This window comes from Talpa occidentalis, unplaced genomic scaffold (assembly GCF_014898055.3).
Source record: "Talpa occidentalis isolate TD23 unplaced genomic scaffold, MPIMG_talOcc4v2.1, whole genome shotgun sequence".
Lineage (NCBI taxonomy): Eukaryota > Metazoa > Chordata > Mammalia > Eulipotyphla > Talpidae > Talpa > Talpa occidentalis.
The window spans coordinates 37,443,784-37,463,167 of record NW_026555331.1 but is presented as its reverse complement, the minus strand read 5'-3'; the positions used below and the strand labels follow the sequence as shown (position 1 = coordinate 37,463,167).

At 40.2% G+C, this 19,384-nt stretch overlaps 1 pseudogene; it reads right to left on the bottom strand.

Moving 5' to 3' along the window:
* Nucleotides 1–2,742: 2,742 nt before the first annotated feature.
* LOC119249560 (60S ribosomal protein L7-like) lies at nt 2,743–16,720 on the bottom strand (annotated as a pseudogene).
* Between the last annotated feature and the right edge of the window lie 2,664 nt (nt 16,721–19,384).

The following is a 19,384-nucleotide window of genomic DNA, read 5'->3' as shown; positions in this document are numbered from 1 at the left end:
TACTCCTGTCTTGCCTCTAATTACCAAACCCACCACCGTAAGTCAATTTTTCTAATAGCTTTTATTTTCTATTATGTTGCTCCCATATACAGTAACCATGATGATTGTAATAAACCAACAAATCATGGGAGTCTTGGGTATCAACTTGACTGGGCCGTAGAGGCTCAGACTAACATTATGAACATTATTTCTGAGGGTGTTTGTGAGGTTGTTTCTGAAAGAAATTAGCATTTGCAACAGACTGAGTAAGGAGGGTGGCCTCCCCAATGTGGGAACGCATCCTTCAATCTGTTGAGGACATGAATAAAACAAAAAGGCAGAGGAAGATCAAATTGTCTCTTTCTGTCTGACCTTGAGCTGAGACATTATCTTCTGCCCTCAGACCTGGACTTGCATTTATATCACCAGTTTCCTGGGTTTACAGTTTTCAGAGAGCAAACGTAGGAGTTCTTAGTCTCCAAAATCAAACGAACCAATTTCATATAATAAAACTCATTTATTTATTTATATAAATTAAAATAATCTCATTTACTTATATAAATTTAGTAAATTTAATAAATCTCATTAATATAAAATTTAATTTACGTATATTTTACATAATAGGATATATACCTTTGTATGTATGTATAAATATATGTATATTTTTATAAATTACATATTTATATAAATTTATATTTATATACAATTGGTCTGTTTCTCTGCAGAACCATAACTAATACAGCTGAGAAAAATTTCAGGTTTTAAGGCATTCCGTTACCTGGCACCTCCAATGTTCTTTCCATACTCTCCGTGGTTATCCAAACTTTACAACACACAAATCCTCTGCTCTATTTGAGTTGGTTATTATAGAAATCGAGTCCATGCTTATTTTAGTCTACAAGTCACTGTCCATGCTGCTTAATGAATAGAAAAAATTCTACCTAGTCTAAAATAAAGCTCAGATTCTACTTCTTTTAAGAAATCTTCTCTATACTTCCATTCACATTAGTTTTTCCAGTACATTTGTAGGTTATGCTACTCACTGTGACACAGGCAATATATGGGGATGTTGGTATTTAACTCCTTACTCGTTTGTCTTCTTCATGTGTTATCATTCCATTGCACTATAAGCTTCAAGTCAACTTAGGTCATACCTCCCACTTCTTCCCTACCTTTTACAATGGCTTACAAAATGCTTGACATATGTTTTGTAAGGGATGAGTTCCATGAGTAAGAAGATCTAAGAATTTTTCAAACCCTTGACCCATTTTCTTTCATCACAATAACTTCTGTTATTTTTTATTTTATTTTAAGATCATACCTTAAAATCATTTTACAGTCCTCTTGCATATTTTCCGAAATTTTACTTAACAAAACAACTATATTTTATAATGCTAGATGAATGCATTAAGTAAGAATAACAAAGGATCTAATGATGGTATGATTTTACAAGGTTCTTGCAGATAGTACCAATATGATGACATTTTTGGACAGAGAAATGAATTCCACAGTACATGTTAAGAAGGGAATTGATCTATTCTTGTCACAACCACAGGTTGAGAAAGTGTTTTTCCTATGGGATTAACTCTCATGTATCTAGAGGTTCAGAGTTCCAGAAACACCTCTCCTTTCCTATGAAGTCAACAAAAGCCCCTTCCTCATTATGATATGCATTAATCAGGCATCTATTTATACAGGAATTGACAAGCTGAGGGTTTCTGAATGAGGGAAACAAAGCCAAATTTTATCTAAAGATTAGGAATCTCGGGCCTCCCCGGTGGCGCAGTGGTTGAGCGCTGGGTTGCGAAGCTGCCCACGGCCTCTGCGGCAGCGGTTCGATCCCCGGCTGCTCCCCGGCCACCAGAGGAGGGTCCCACATGGCGCGCAGACCTCTCCTGCCGCCCGCTGCTCCCCTCAGCAGTGTACTTCGGTCCTTCTGCCTGCTCTGCTCCCCGCTCTGGCTCTGGTGAATTCTCTCACCCTCCCGCGCTTCTGACTGTACCCAATGCATGTATAAACAAAACAAACAAACAAATAAATAAAACATGCCTCTATTAAAAAAAAAATCTTAAAAAAAAAAATTAAAGATTAGGAATCTCGCTGCTTCAGTAATTATGCTCATCTTCACTCCAATCTGACTCAGTTTTTCTTCCTTTGTTTCTGGCCATCACATATTTCCAAGCAAAGTCTTTCTTTTCCTTTGAAAATCTTGAATTTCTCCCAGAGGATTCTATACTGGGAGCACATTTCCATATACTTGCTCAGATTCACATGTATATAAACATATCATGCATTTATACTTTCTTGAATTTTTCAAATATTGCATCTTTCATATACATAAATATGTCCACCCCATCTCACCTGAGAATAGGTGCTAGAAGGTTTCCTGCCCACACCACCATCTCTCTAGGGTTGAGAAACCCACTCTCTACTTAATGTATACTCTGGGCAGAAAAAAGATAAGTTTCAATAAGTAACAGGGCGTGAGCAGGCCTCACTTCTGTCAGAAGATCTTTAACTATCAATTGATGTGCAGCTGTTAATGGATGGTCCTCATACTGCAATTGATCTGGGGCTCATGAGCCCAGACCACATACAGAGCTCACTCTAATGGCAATGGATGTCCCATTGCTGGCTTCATTTCACTCAGCTCTGAAACAGTGGATGGACTGAGCTGGGCCTTTTTTTTTTTTTTTTCTTCACTGTGAAAGCAGCCACTATTTTTTAACTGACCTGATTACAAAAATAATCATGGTGGATACATTAGTTCATCCTTCTATTAAGCTTATTGGTCTTGTCTTCCCTGTTATGAGAATCACCATTTTCTACAAAATGGGTGGACTTTTTCTTTATTCCACTTCATGGGAAAGATAATTTGAAGGACCAGAGGAAGTTGTTTGCCTCTTTAAAGCATTTTCCAACAGTTTAGATCTCTTAGATCAGATGGTCCATACAGATGATGCCTTATCTACCAAAAGATCATGTAATTGATGTATTGTGTGTTAGGGCAACTCACTTCTTGTTGATTTTATCATAACAATGCTTATAGGTCAGTTCATTTACTGACTTCAGATTAGGGCACCCCCCTGCAACATATGCTTCCACAATTATCACATTAACTGAAATAATGTTGAGCTTAACAAAGGTGCCATTGAAGAGCTGGCAAAGGCAAAGAAGCTTGCGACACCCTTGGGCTCACACCACTGAGACAGCTGATCCTGACACAAAGGCAGATTTGGGTTCCTCTGAGATGTAGAAACTTCCAGCTTTTCTTGACATCCTACTCATTTTAAACTCAGCTCTGTACATCTGCCTATATTCCTTACAACAGTGCGTAGCTTTTCATAGGTAAGCTCCTCCTTTCTTTTCAAAGCGTCTTTTGGGTAAACTTCTTTCTTGGGTGCTTGACCTTCAGCTAAGCAAAATTCCTATACTTTCTCTTAAGGGTTTCTGATATAACAGGACCTTCTCATTTTCTTCTCTCTGGTTCCTGTCATAGTAGTAACCTTTTTTTCTTCTCCTCTGCACCCTTCATGGTTTCAGCTGGAAAGATCTGGGTGGTGAGGAGAGAGGAATCTTTTAATGCTGTCTCTCAGAGTCACCACTAGCCCATTTCGTACCTTTGAGCAAATTAGAATAACTCACTCTTCTTGAGCAGCTTCCTTCCATCTGTCATATAATTGTCATAATATCCTGATTTTGTTGGAACAAGACAAGTTTCCTGCTATCTCCAGAAAATTGTCATATCAAATACACAAATCTGTGCTGTCTACCATGTGGATGACACTTTCTTAGATGGGTCCCTGGCACAGCGCATGCCTGCACATGGGTGTGTGGAGTGTCTGTGACCCCAGCAACTTGTGCCTCTTCAACATTTTCCAAAGTCCTGTTCCAACCAACTCTTGTCTTTGGTAAGCATTTTAGTAATACGAATGGGAATTTTTCTAATGCTTCCTCATGAAGTCTGAGGCCGTTGGTATGAACTATCTATACTTTCTTTTTTTTTTTTTTTTTTTTTTTTATAGAGGCATGCTTTCTTTATTTGTTTGCTGGTTTGTTTGTTTGTTTTTGTTTATACAAGCACTGGGTACAGTCAGAAGCACGGGAGGGTGAGAGAATTCACCAGGGCCAGAGCGGGGAGCAGAGCAGGCAGAAGGACCGAAGGACACTGCTGAGGGGAGCAGCGGGCGGCAGGAGAGGTGCGCGCCATGTGGGACCCTCCTCCTGTGGCCGGGGAGCAGCCGGGGATCGAACCGGCGCCGCAGAGGCCGCGCGCAGCTTCGCAACCCAGCGCTCAACCGCTGCGCCACCGGGGAGGCCCCTGAACTATCTATACTTTCATGCTGAGTTTGGAATATCTATCTAGGTCTACTTGTGCATAGGATTTCTAAAAAAATTGGAAATAGGATTTTTAAAAGGATTTTTTTTAATCAGTAAAGGTACAAATCTGAATAACTACAATTTGGCAATATCTGTCAAAATTTTAATTATATTTGTTTTAACCCAGCAGTTCTACTTCTAGATATTTAATCTACAAGTACTCAAAGTGTACATGTAAGGTTATTGCAAGTACTCAAAGTGTACATGTAAGGTTATTCAATACAAAAGGAAACACTCAAAATGATCCAAGTATCCTTCAATATGGAATTGATTAAATAAATTGTTATATATAACAATGAAAAAATACATTATGGCAGTATGTATAGATCAGAAAAGATTTTAAGATTTATTCACACATCTATTTATTATTTCAACAAACATTTATATAGAGTACCTAATGCATGATAGGCACTGTTCTAGATATGGCAATTCCAGAGTGAATGAGATAAATATAATCTCTGTCCAAATAAAGCTTAGCTAGTAGGGAAAAAGAGAAAATAAATTGATAAATAATATTATATAATAATGTGTGGTAGAAGGAAAAATTATGCAGAACCAGGGCATAGAGAGTGACGGAATGTTGTTCTGAATAGGGTCATCTGGAAGTCATTGCTGAAAAAAATAACATTGGAGAAGGGACCTGAGTTAAAGAAGGCAGTGGGTCATGCAAATGTCCTTAGGAAGAAAATGCAGGAGAAAGGCGAGTGTGTGCAAAATGTCCTGTTTAAGTAGGAAAGGATCTTTTTCTTGTTTGGGTCGAATAGGAAGGACAGTATGATTGGAGCTCTTAAAAGAGGAGGGGGTAGAGGATGAAACAAAGACTTTAATTTTATTTTTTTTTCTAAGATTTTATTTATGCATGCATGCAAGAACTGGGATGTAGGCCAGAGCTGGGGTGGCGTGAGAGGATTCACCAAAGACAGACTGGGGAGCAGAACAGGCAGATCGATTAAAATACACTGCTGAGGGGAGCAGTAGGTGAGACAGGAGAGTTCTGCTGTGCCATGTGGGTTAGGTCCCTGGCCAGGCATCAAATGGAACTCTTGCTGTAGTGGCTGAGGAAAGCTTGATAGTGCTGAGTTTTTAATCCCTGTGCCATCAGGGAGGCCCCTAATTTGATTTATTTTTTAGAGTGACCTTTTGCAGCTAAAAAAAAATAATTTGGAAAAAGCATGCTATAAAATTACAATATAAAAAACTCATGAAATTCATCCAGTTTCTTGGTAAAACTATTATTTTTCTAAGAAGTTTAAGGCAATTTAAACAATCCCCTGTAGTGTGTAATTCCATGAGAATGTATCCTTACCAATAGGAAGGTTTATAATTTTTGAAATAACTGCTGTTTTGCACATGCTATTATGATACTGTGATTTATAATAAGCAATATATATTTGGTCTTTATATCCATTTCTAAAGCCGACCTTCTAAAATCCTTGGAATTTCCTAAGTGGTGAGCTGTCAAGATGTCTTTTGTTTTGTAAATTAGGTGGCTTTTGGAATGCCCCTAGGTCTTCGAAGAGTAGGGTGGGATTGCCACAGGAATCAACCCTGTAATAGGAGGGTTGGGACTTTTAGTCCCATTCCTTGACTTCCAGGGCAGGGAGAGGGACTAGGAGTTTGAATGGATAGCCAAAGACCAGTGATTTAATTTATCATGCCGACCTGATGAAATCTCCATAAAAGCTCCAAAGGACAGGGTTTGGGGAGCTTCCAAGCTGGTGAACACATTGAAATTTGGGAGAATGGTGTACCTGGTGAGGGCATGGGAATTCCATAATATTTTCCCATACTTTGCCTTATATAATTCTTCTGATTATTCCTGAGTTGTACTCTTCACCATAAACCAGTAATCTAGTGAAACAGGTTTCCTGAGCTCTGGGAGTCACTTTAGCAAATAATAAAACCCAAGGATCAGATTATGGGAGTCTCTGATTTATAGCCAGTAGGTCAGAAGCACAGGTGACAGCCCTGACTTATAACTGGCATCTGAAGTTGTCGGGAATGGAGCGATGCTGCCTGTCTTAGGAGACTAAACCTGTAGAATCTGATGCTCTCTCCAGAGACAGTGTCAAAATCCAGCTGAATTTTCTGACACCCTGTTGGTGTCCCAGACTGTTTATTGATAGTATGGGGAAAATAACCACCTCCCTCCCCACATACACACACATTGAAATTGGGGTCAGGAAATCCCCATGCTTTTTTGGTTTAATTTTCACAATTTAATTTAAAAAATTAAAATTTTGTGACATTCAATGTGCTCTTTTCCATATTTTCTAGATCCCAAACCACAGTATGACCATATTCTGTTCTTTCAATGGCACTGCAGGCTCTTTAACACCATCATGCAGCAAAGTGATGAATAGCTTCAGTGTTGTGCCGAGCCAACTCACACTGGCTCACAAGATCCACTTGTGAAACTTTGTTTTGCAAGCCAATTGTTGAAATATTGGTGTCATGAAAGTCACTATGGTGAAATTATTCATACCATGTAAGTTAACAAATGCTACAAATCAGAACTTCTATTTTAATAGAGCCAGCTTACCAGCATACTATTGGTTTAATCAATCTCTTAAGTTACAGGAAAGTTAAAATAAAATTAATGCCTCTGGCTCTCCCTGGTGGTGCAGGGGTTAAAGATTAAGTGCTATCAAGCTATTGCTGAATACTGTGGCCTGAGTTTGATCCCCAGTCAGGGAGCTAACCCACATGATGCAGCAGACTTCTCCCATCATACCTGCTGCTCCCCTCAGCAGTGTATTTCAGTAGATCCACCTGTTCTGCTCCCCACTCTGTCTCTGGTGAATCTTCTAACCTCCTGTACCTCTGGCCTATTGCCCAGGTCTTGTATGCATAAATAAATAAAATACATCTTTTTAAAAAATTAATGTCTCTGAGAATTATTTGAGGCATTCAAACCTCTACAGAGAGCTTAATTCTTCCCTCTTATTGTTCTAAAAGAGATCCTGCTCATAATTAGCCATATTGGAAGTGGTGCATTCTGTAGCAAAAGTAAGTTAAAAAGTTCTCTCTCTCTCTCTCTCTCTCTCTCTCTCTCTCTCTCTCTCTCTCTTCCTCTCTCTCTGCCTGTCATTGCTTTTGGGGGGATATATTTCCTTTCTGGATTTGTCTTTTAATTTCTTATAAAACCAGGATGGGACTCAATGCCAAAAAAAAAATAAAGAAAGCAGAGAATGAAAGTGTGGATTGAGGCCTCTTTATGGACTGAATGTTTGTATCCTCGATATTTGTATGTCAAAATCCTAGACCCCAATGTAATGATATTAGGAAATGGGAGACTTAAAGGGTAATTAAGTCATGAAGGTGAAGCCCTCATGGAAGGGATTAGTGCCTTTATAAAAGAAAGCCCAGACAGCTTTTTAGCCTCTATCCTGCATGAGAAGAAACTGCTTGAAGACAGCTGTCTATGAAGCAGGAAATGGATTCTCACCTAACTCTGAGTCTTCCAGCCCTTTGACCTTGGACTTTCCAGCCTCCCAAACACTAAAAACAAAATTTTTATTGTTTAAATCACTTAATCTACAGTATTAAAGCAACCCAAATGAACTAAGACAATCCACCTGACATATTTTCTTTTTTAAAATATTTTATTTTATATAATTCTTATATCTTTTTTCATCTTTGCACAATGTATGCATTTTCATTTTGGTTATATTGCCCATACAATTGCACCCCCCCCTTATTTTGACTCTAGTCCTTCCTTTCCCCACCCCCCCCCCCGTAGTGTGTCTCTGGTTCATAGTTGCTAGATTTTGATTTTTACTTTGTATTGATTAGTCTTTTTTCCTGGTCTTTTATTTAGGTTTTCTAAATTCCTGCTATGAGTGAGACCATCCGGTATTTTTCTTTTTCTTTCTGGCTTATTTCGCTGAGCATGATCCCTTCTAGCTCCATCCATGTTGCTGTAAACTGCATGTGTTTAATATGATTGCTGATAATATTCCATGGTGTATATGTACCACATCTTCTTGATCCAGTCATCTATTTTTGGGCATTTGGGTTGTTTCCAAAGCTTAGCTATTGTAAATAGTGCTGCTATAAACATAGGGGTGCAGGTGCCCTTTGGTATTACTGTTTCTGTGTCATGTGGGTAAATACCTAGGAGTGGAATTGCTGGATCATATGAAAGCTCTACGTTTAGTAGGTCCAGAAATCTCCACACAGCTCTCCATAGTGGTTGGACCAGTTTGCACTGCCACCAGCAGTGCAGGAGAGTTTCTTTTTCTCCACAACCTCGCCAACATTTGTTGTTGCTAGTTTTTTTAATATGTGCCATTCTCACTGGTGTAAGATGGTATCTTATTGTAGCTTTGATTTGCATTTCCCTGATTACAAGTGATATTAAACATTTTTTCATATGCCTGTTGGCCATTTGCGTTTCTTCAGAGAAGTTTCTTTTTAGCTCTTCTGCCCATTTTTTGACTGGATTATTTTCTTTGTTTTTGTTGAGTTTCATCAGTTCTTTGCAGATTTTTGTGATCAGTCCTTTATCATTAGTGTTGTGTGCAAAAATATTCTCCCAGTCGGTGGGGTTTCTCTTTGTTTTTGTTATTGTCTCTTTTGCTGTGCAGAAGCTCTTTAATTTGATGTAGTCCCAGCTGTTTATCTTTGCCTTCACTATCACTGCTTTGGGTGATGTGTCTGTAAAGATGTCTTTGATGTGCATGTCATGTAGTGTTTCGCCTATATTTCCTTCTATGTATTTTATGGTTTCAGGTCTTATGTCTAGTTCTTTAATATATTTTGAGTTTGTTTTTGTGCATGGTGTGAGGTAGTGGTCAAGCTTCATTCTTTTGCATGTAGCGACTCAGTTTTCCCAGCACCATTAGTTGAACAAACTTTCTTTGCTCCAGTGCATATTCTTTGCTCCTTTGTCAAATATTAGTTGACCATAAATCTGTGGGTTTATTTCTGGATTTTCTGTTCGATTCCATTGGCCTGTGTGTCTGTTCTTGTTCCAATACCATACAGTTTTGATGATTATGGCTTTGTAGTATAGTTTGAAGTCTGGGAATGTGATGCCTCCATTCCCTTCTTTTTTTCAGCAGAGCTTTCCCCCTGGTATATTTTCAATGTACTAAAGATTCAGAGGTATGGAACTTTGGGTAGTAATTGAAATTGTGTCCTCTAAAAAGATATGTTTATGGAGGGGCGGAGCAACATGGCGGTGAGGAGACGCTGCGAGTAAGATCTCCCATTAAAAAAAGTTAATAGGGAAGAAAAGCGGCAGGTCCCAGTGAGAACTGGGACACGGAAGATAAACAGATGACTCCAGCAAACTACCCGAAGAAGAAAGTGGTCATAAAAGAGGACTAGAAGGGAGGAAAGCGCAGAACCCTGCTCCCCTCCCCCACCCACAGAGTCGGCACTCTCCGACCCACAGAGAGGAGGAAAACAACAAACTAAAACGACCAACAAGAACAAACTACGCAGCAAGCGGGACTGGGAGTGGAAAGGAACTATTGCAGCCACCACACACCGTGAACGGGAGCTGTGGAGAACCCTGCAGGATTCGCCGCGGTGGTGAGCGAACGGCTCCAGGCGCCATTGGAGAACAAAGAGACTCTGGAGGAGACCTGCACACAGCCCCTGGCCGGCCGGTAAGCTTGCGCGGAAAAGTGGTGCGCTTGGCGCACTTGAAAAGCAAACGCGGATCGGGATCGCGGCTGCCCAGGTCCCCGTGCCTGCGACCTAGCCTTGCGGGGAGATGCGCGGAGGCCCTCACTGAGGTGAAAGTCCCTCACTGAGTAAGCAGGAACCAAGCGCCCAGGCACGGGAGCGGGTGCAAAAGGCGCCATTCCCGCACCACAAAACTGGTCTACAGCCCGCGTCCTGGACCTGAGGGCTTTGGAACTGAGACCCGGGGCACGAAGTTCAGGGCGTGGGTTCTCCACGACGGTGATGCACAAGGCAGACACAGCACCCCAAAGCCGTTAAAATTTACCCTACCATTCCTGCCCTGTTCCCTGTCCCACGGGGTGGGGTGGGGGGGCGAAAAACAGCCCCCCAAGGACAATAGGAGAGCGCTCTGGCTCCACCTAGTGACCAGAAATAAAAAAGTCACTAACACCCCATAGAACAGGGAAATTTCTTAAGACTGCTTGAAAAGGGCAGAAGGCTCCCGGAGGAGACAGTGGCCAGCTGGGAAGTTAGCCCACGCCAGGCCCCTTCCGACCAGCAGTCTGAGCCCACAGAGGGAACAGACACCCACGGCCAGGGCAGACCGGGCGCGCAGAAGAGTGTGCCTGAGACCGGATGCTCAGGGACTGAGTCCCACGTTGCCATTTTAGAACAGGGACATTTCTTCAGTAAAGACTTCCTGAAACCAGCAGAAAGCTCCCTCAGAAGCCAGAGATGGCTCCTGGAGGAGCCAGAGGGGAGTGGAGAAGTTCACCCAAGATGCCAGCCAGTCCGAGCAACACAGTGTCCCAATGCATACGACAAATTAGAAAACAGACAGTAGGGAGTAGAAGAACCACACGCAACCTAACAACTCCTCAGGAAAAAAGCACACCACAAAAAGAAAACCACCCCCCAGATTGCAACGACAGTAACTTGGAAGAACTTCTGAGCCTTCCAGAAAGAGAATTTAAAATTGCCGTGATTAAAAAAATGACAGCACTCATAAAGGAAAACAATGATCAGAAGAAGGAAATTGAGTCCCTAAAGAGGGAAGCAAAAGAAACGCAGGAGATCAAAGAATTAATGGAGGAACTAAAGAACTCTGGGAAAAGCAATGAAAGCAGAATAGATGAAATGGAAGAACGAATAAGTACTCTTGAAGACACAGAAATAAAAAGAACCAGAACAGAAAAGGAAAGAGAAGTACGAAGGAAAAAGAACGAAGAAAGACTTCGGGAACTATCTGACTCCATGAGGAAAGGAAATATAAGAGTTATAGGAATTCCAGAAGGAGAGGAGAGAGATGTAGGAACAGAGAAAATATTCCAGGAGATAATTGAAGAGAACTTCCCAAATGCAAAGAAGGAGCTGAAAATTGATATACAAGAAGCAAGAAGAACACCAAACTTCCACGACAAAAGGAAAAATACGGAAAGACACATAATAGTAAAGCTCCCAAGAATCCAGGACAAGGAAAAAATAATGAAGCTGACAAGAGGGAAGAAACAGATAACATTCAAAGGAAAACCAATCAGGCTGACATCAGACTTCTCTGAAGAAACACTATGGGCAAGGAGAGAGTGGAGGGACATAGTCAACAGACTCCAAGAAAACAGATGCCACCAAGAATATTCTATCCCGCAAAGCTCTCCTTCCTCTATGAAAAAAGAATAAGGACCTTCCCAGACAAAGAGAAACTCTGGAATTTCATTACGACGAAACCCCCACTCCAAAAATACTACAAGGAATCCTAAAGCCAGAACCTCAGAGGGACGAATAACAATGAAAGAAGGCCAAAAAAAAAAAGTTATTAAAAGAATAAATAAATAAAATCAAAGGAAAGACAAACACAATGGCAAATACAAATGCTAACATATCAATATTAACTCTAAATGTAAATGGACTAAACTCTTCAATAAAAAGACACAGAGTGGCAGCCTGGATTAAGAAACAAAACCCAACCTTTTGCTGTCTCCAGGAAACATATTTAGCTACAAAAGATAAAAATAGGCTCAAAGTTAAAGGATGGAAAACAATCCTACAAGAAAATGGACCAAAAAAGAAAGCAGGAACAGGCTATACTTATATCAGATAAAACAGACTTCAAACTCAAAAAAATAAAAAGAGACCCCAATGGTCACTACATTATGATCAAGGGGACAATACTTCAAGAAGAAATAACATTCATTAACATATACTCACCACACGAAGGAGCACCAAAATATATCAGACAACTGTTGTCCTCTCTGAAAACAGACATCAGAGAAAACACATACGTAGTGGGAGACTTCAACACACCACTATCAACAATGGATAGATCAACAAGACAAAAAATAAGTAAAGAAACTAAAGCTCTAAATAAGGACCTAGAGCATTTGGGCTTAACAGACATCTATAGAACACTAAACCCCCCAAAAATGGAGTACACATTTTTCTCAAGCGCACACGGATCATTCTCCAGGATCGATCACATACTGGGGCACAAGACAAACATCAGCAGATACACCAAGATTGAAATTATATCAACCATATTTTCTGACCATGAAGGCATCAAACTAGAAATAAACCATAAAAAGAAGGCAAGGAACTTTCCTGCCTCATGGAGATTAAAAACCACACTACTGGAAGACCACTGGACTAATGAGGAGATCAAAGAAGAAATTACAAAATTCTTTGAATTGAATGACAAGGAGGACACCAATATCCTAAATGTATGGGATGCAGCAAAAGCAGTAATAAGAGGAAAATATATAGCAATAGAAGCTCACATCAAGAAACAAGAAAGAACTCAAAGAAACAACCTAATCTCAAAGCTCAAAGATCTAGAAAAAGAACAACAAAAAAACCCCAAAACCAGTAGAAGAAAAGAAATAATAAAAACCAAAGCAGAAATAAATGAAATTGAAACTAAAAAAACAATCCAAAAGATCAATGAAACCAAGAGCTGGTTCTTTGAAAAAATCAATAAAATAGACAAAACTAGCAACAACAAATGTTGGCGAGGGTGTGGAGAAAAAGGAACTCTCCTGCACTGTTGGTGGGAGTGCAAACTGGTCCAACCACTGTGGAGAGCTGTGTGGAGATTTCTGGACCTACTAAACATAGAGCTTCCATATGATCCAGCAATTCCACTCCTAGGTATTTACCCAAAGGACACAGAAACATCAATTCCAAAGAATACCTGCACCCCTATGTTTATAGCAGCACTATTTACAATAGCTAAGCTTTGGTAACAGACCAAATGCCCAAAAATAGATGACTGGATCAAGAAGATGTGGTACATATATACCATGGAATATTACTCAGCATTCAAAAAAGATAAACACATGCAATTTGCAGCAACATGAATGGCGCTGGAAGGGATCATGCTCAGCGAAATAAGCCAGAAAGAAAAAGAAAAATACCGGATGGTCTCACTCATAGCAGGAATCTAGAAAACTTAAATAAGGGACCAGGAAAATGAATATAAGAAAGTGAAAATCAAAATCAACAAAAAACTATGAACCAGAGACACTTTTTGGGGGGTGAGGGTCAGGAGGGGAGGGATTGGGGTCAGAATGGGGGGGTTGCAATTGTATGGGGAATATAAAAATAAAATTAAGTAAAAAATAAATAAATAAATAAATAAAATAAAATTATATGAAGTATTTAAAAGTTTAAAAAAAAAAAAGATATGTTTATGCCCTAACCCCTAGTACCTGTTAATGTGAGTTTATTGAGAAATTGGATCTTTGCAGATCTAATCAGTTTAGATAAAATGATACTGAATTAGGGTGGGCCCTAAATCCTATGACTGGTTTCTTTATAATAGAAAGGAGAGAGATATTTGAAGAGAGAGGCACACAGGAGTGACAGTTAAGAAGTTTCTGTAAAGGTAGAGATAGAGTAGAGGGAGGCAGGATACTGTTAAAGGGCAACTCCAAAGGGAAATAGGATGGCCTGGGTGTGAGTCCTCTCCCACAAATTTAAAGAAAATCAGAACAAGACCCAAGGGCAGGCACACATAAATAGGTCAATAAAAGGTTTATTTTCAAGGGAACTGAAAGAGAGGGAACACAAAGAGAGAGGAGTGAGAGAAAGAGATTAACCAGTCAGTACGTCCTACTGGTAATGCTGTCTACACTGGGACCCCAGGTGCGTGCTGTAGGCAGGCAAAAATCCAGCACCCACCAGGCCCACATGTGTTTTATAACAAGGATGGCTGCTTAACTCCACCCTTCATTGTCAGCAATGCCCCCTTCAAGAAGTCTAGAGTCATGGAAGATTCATAGCACGATGGGAGTTGTAATCCTCCATGCCTGGGGTGTCTTTGGCAAAGAGATGGGGGTGGTGGAGTCCATAAAACATCAGCGGGTAGAGTTCATTCAGGGCATACTGTTACCCCAACAAAACTAGGGATTGCCAGCAACCACCAAAAATTAAAAAAAGACTAGGAAAAATTCTTTGCTAGATGTCTCTAAGGGAACATAACTGTTCAAACATCTTGATTTTGGACATTTCACATACAAAACTATGAGGAATAAATTTATGCTGTTTAAAAGCTTCCAAGTTTGTTGTATTTTTTTACAGTAACCTAGAAACTAATACATTGACTCTCTCTGTGTCTCCTCTTCAAGAGGAAACTAACAAATTTTCAAATCTAAAACCATGCTTCATAACCATCCTTTTGCTGTACTTTATAAAACAGAGCATTATCTTCTAAGGGAATTTTTATATTATATCATATTTTCATAAATAAAATTATTTGGAACACATATATTGTAATCAACAAATAGCATAGATACACCTAACTTTGTCAGGGGAACTGTTTAATTTTATCACTTTAAATATCATTTTAGAATAAAGAAGAACTGAGAACAAAGAAACATAAAAATGTAAACCTAGAAATGATTTCCTAGGGGGAAAAAAACCAGGTGATCAAGATTTAGTAATAGTCTACTAAAACAGTAGAAACATTCTGAAAAATATTTCTGTAAAATCCAGAGGAACACAGAATAAGCAATAAACAGCATGAGTTTATAACAACCAACTCATGCCAGAGGAACTTGATTGATTTCCTTTCAGTTTCATTACAAAATTAGAGCACAAAGGAATCCTGTAGTAGACACTGTATATCTGAGCATTAGAAAAATACTTAATTGGATCTCATGAAATCCTGCTTTAAAATTGAAGTAAAATTGGCCTGCACACAAACACATTCACACAAATGGAAAACGGGTGAGACGAATATAAACAACAAATAATGATAAACAGTAACAGACAGTGTATGAAAGAGGTATCCAGTGGTGAGTCAAAAGAATCAAGCTTAGACACAGTTCCATTTAACATCGACTATAATATTCTGGAAGAATGGATTGCATTCCATGTGGTCATTAAACTAGTACAGGATACTGATTAGTGGAGTCTTTGGACCCTATGAGACTAGTAATCCAGTGGGGTCACCACAGCACAAAAATGTAGGCAAGATGTAAAATGATTTTTGCCAATAAAAGAATGAAAAATGAAGTGTCGGGGAGTAGAGCCAGTGGTAGGAGGGGTCGGCATCCAGAGACTAACGACACACTGATGAGTAAAAATAATACAATGAAATTAAAGCCTAAACAAAAGACCGCATATTGATTTAGAGACTGGAGTGTGTTATATTGTTAGAAAAGCTCACTTGTGTCTAAGACTTTGTAAATATTATGAAGTCAACTGAGAAATAAGAAAGAGTTTTCTCCACTGGTTTTGTGTCATGAAATTAAAAATCAGTGAGATCCTTTATCATCTCCCTGGTAGAGATTCTTCTGTCCATCACAACAGTAATTCTTACTGGCATAAGTCTTCAAGAAACAGATCTCCCTCCTAGCATAGAAGAGTTCTATTTGCCATAAGATTGTGTGCTTTGGTTACAGTACAATATCCATTCAGCAAATATCTACTGGGTACTTAGCATGTGATAGCTATTTACCTAAGTGCACATCATATAGTAGTGAACAAAAGTAATTTCTGCTCTCATAAAGCTTATGTTTTAATAGAAATAAAGAGGAAATAAACTAATGCAATGCAGAAAAATAAAGGCAATAAAGCAAGGAACATTTGCTATTTAACATAGAATAGTTAGGGAAGGCAACTCTAATGAGAACTTTTGAACAGAAATCCAAATTGAGGCAGCAAACAATACAGATATTTATGGTAAGACTTTTCCAGGAAGATAAAATAATTGGCGCAGAGTCTGTGAGGTAGGAGAATATTCTATGTGTTCAGGAGGCAGCAAGGAGCCCAGCAAGACAGGAGCAGATAAGCTCCCAGGACAGTGATTAGTGATAGGGCACACAAGTCACCAGAGACTAGATCCTATAGGGTTTAATTACAGCTGCAACTGTCATGGAAAGACCCCACTAGATATCCAACTGTGCAGACCATGGTTTCCTGTCAGACAGAGCTCCTGTCCCACTGACTTCACTCCCCCCCCTTTGGACTGAAGTTGTGCTTCCCCACTGCTCCAAGTCCATGCCTGAGCAAACCAGGGGCACTGTACACCCCCTTTACTGCCCCCCATGCAGTAATGAACACTGCCTTTGGCTCAGAGACTTAGGAATTTGCCACGACACTGTCCACAGTTGCCCTCCATCAGTGATGACTATCACCACCGCCATCACCCTAGCTTCCAGGGAGAGGACACAACTAATACCTTGTCCACTTCTTCCCCAGTTGGACTGGGTTCGTCCCCTGATATCATCAATGCTTCTTATAAAATAAATTAGACAGTAGCATCACATGTGCATTTAGTTTACATGAATCAAGAATCAATTGCAATTACCCAGCAATAAGAAGTGAGAGAGACAGGAGATAGAGGGGGGAAGAGAGAGCTGATGGAAATAACAAAGTGGGAGACACTCTGCCCCCAATTTCTTTCTTTTTTTTTTGAGATTTATTTATTTATGTGTTTAAGAACTGGGGTACAGGTCAGAGGTACTGGAGGTGAGAAGATTTACCAGACACAGAGTGGGGAACAGAACAGGCAGATTTATTGAAATACACTGCTGAGGGGAGCAGCAGGCGAGACAGGAGAGGTCTGCTGCACCATGTGGGTCACCTCCCTGGCCAGGGATCAAATTCTGCTGCAGTAGTTGCAGATTGCTCCAGAGTGCTGACGCTTAAACCCTTGTGCCACCAGGGAGGCCCCTCACAATTTCTTTCAATACAACTCTTCACAGGGGTTGTTTTCAGGTCCTTATGAGACTTACTATGAGAACACTTTGTAGCTCAAAGTATAATTAAGACGCCTATATCCATTACATGTTATGCAAGTGGATCATGTTTACATCAATAGTGTCACATAGAAAAAGAGAGACCAAAGCCCATGTGTACTGCAGTGGCATTATTTCTACAGCACAGGCTGTGCATACTGGATCATCATTTTCTATTACCAAGAAATACCCTTCAGGAAAAGGGTCAGGCCAGATCAGGGGCGAGGAGAGTGACAGCACCAAAAGAGAATAATCTCTGCCCCCACTCATGGTGCATAGTTGTAGGTGAGATTAAGAGGAAATAGGAACAGGGCCTCCCTGGTGGCACAAGGGGTTAAGCACAGCACTATGAAGCAATCTGCAGCCTCTGCAGCACGAGTTCAATCCCTAGCCGGCCAGGGAGCAACCCACATGGTGAGGCAGACCTCTCCTGTCTCGCCCGCTGCTCCCCTCAGCAGTGTATTTCAATAGATCTGCCTGTTCTGCTCCCCACTCTGTCTCTGGTGAATCCTCTCATCCCCTCCCCCCACCTCTGGCCTGTACCCCAGCTCTTGTATGCATAAATAAATAAATCTTTAAAAAAAAAAAAAAAAAGAGGAAATAGGAACAGCTATTTTCTTTAATTACAAAAAAAAAAAAAAAAAAAAATTCAAGGAAACTCCTGATCCAGAAACAACACTAGTAGTTACACAAGAGGGCCCCAGAAGGAGCCTTACCCATATTTTACCAGCTAAGACCTTGTTAAGTCTTTGCAGACTATTCAGTGCAATAGAGCCAGCATTCTACTAAAGCGACCATTAGGAGAGAAAAAATTAGTCTCCAGAATCATTCAATTTTGTCTCTTTTCAGTACTCATGGCCCTAAATATAAGTCAACTACATCATTTGATAAACAAACATTACTTGATTGGCTTTCATTCTCTTCCACTAATTTCTTTGTCTTTCCCTGAATCAAAATCACTTTCTTTGCTACTGTAATACTATGTAGCTGTATACTGTAATTTCAAGTCCATATATATGGTAGAAAAGTAAACCTCAGAAATAAATTGTTTTTTTCCTAAATTGCTTTGCTGAGTGGTAATATTTATCATGACCACCATTTTCATCCCCACTCTGCCAAGCTTTATCATAAAAAAAATCCATTTAATTATAGGAGTTGTTATATTTCTCATTTCATCAATAAGGGAATTGGGAATGAAGTTATTAAGTGATTTGTCCAAGATCCAAGTGGCAGAGCCAGGATTGGAATCCAGGAATGTGTGAATCCGAATCTCAAGCGTACTCATAAAACCCCCAAATGAGGCTGCAGCCCATCTCATCCTAGTCCCTCTTCCCTATTAGCAATGAATAACCTTGATATTCCACTTGGCATGAGAAAAGTTTTTGAACTAGGAGCCATTCTTAAGCAAAACTGTTTGAGATCCACCTCCCAGAGCAGAATCTCTGCAGATATCTTTGATACTGTAGTCTGCAAATTATATTTAATACTTGTGTAGTGTGCGTGTATGCAGTGTTTTATAGAGATAAGCTCATTTAATTCCATTCCCATAAGAAACACACGAGCAGAATTCTTTATCTCCATTTTACAGAATCTCGCCTAAGGTGGCATAACTCCTGAGCAGTGAGCCAAGGTTTTAGCACAGGCGGTCGAGCTCCGGGGTCAGAGCTCTTACTGTGGGCTATGCAGCCTCTTGCAGCTACCCCAGCAGCAATTTTTTTCCAGACTTCTCTTGGTGTGAAAGTGATAAAGGATCCCAGTGAGAGAGAGAAAAAATCGGGAGTTACTGGCAACTCATTTCTTCAAGGAAGCATTCCCTAATTCCTTTCCTCTGAAGAGCAGCTCCAAGCCTCATCTCATGTTCCTTCCTACTATTCTTTCCTGCAGGAAGCATGACAGAGAGCTTAAAACATGGCCTCTGGAGCCCCTGGAATCTGGCTTCAACTCTCCACCCTTCCACTCACTAAATGAGTAAGTTTCTAAACATATCTACGCTGTGTGGGCCTTAGTTTCTTCACCTGTGATATTGGAGCAACAGCAGTCATTGCACTGATTAAAAGTAGGGGCCTCCCGGGTGGCGCAAAGGGTGAAGCACAGTGCTCTGAAGCTATCAGCAGCCTCTGCAGCACGAGTTCTTTCCCCAGCCAACTAGGGAG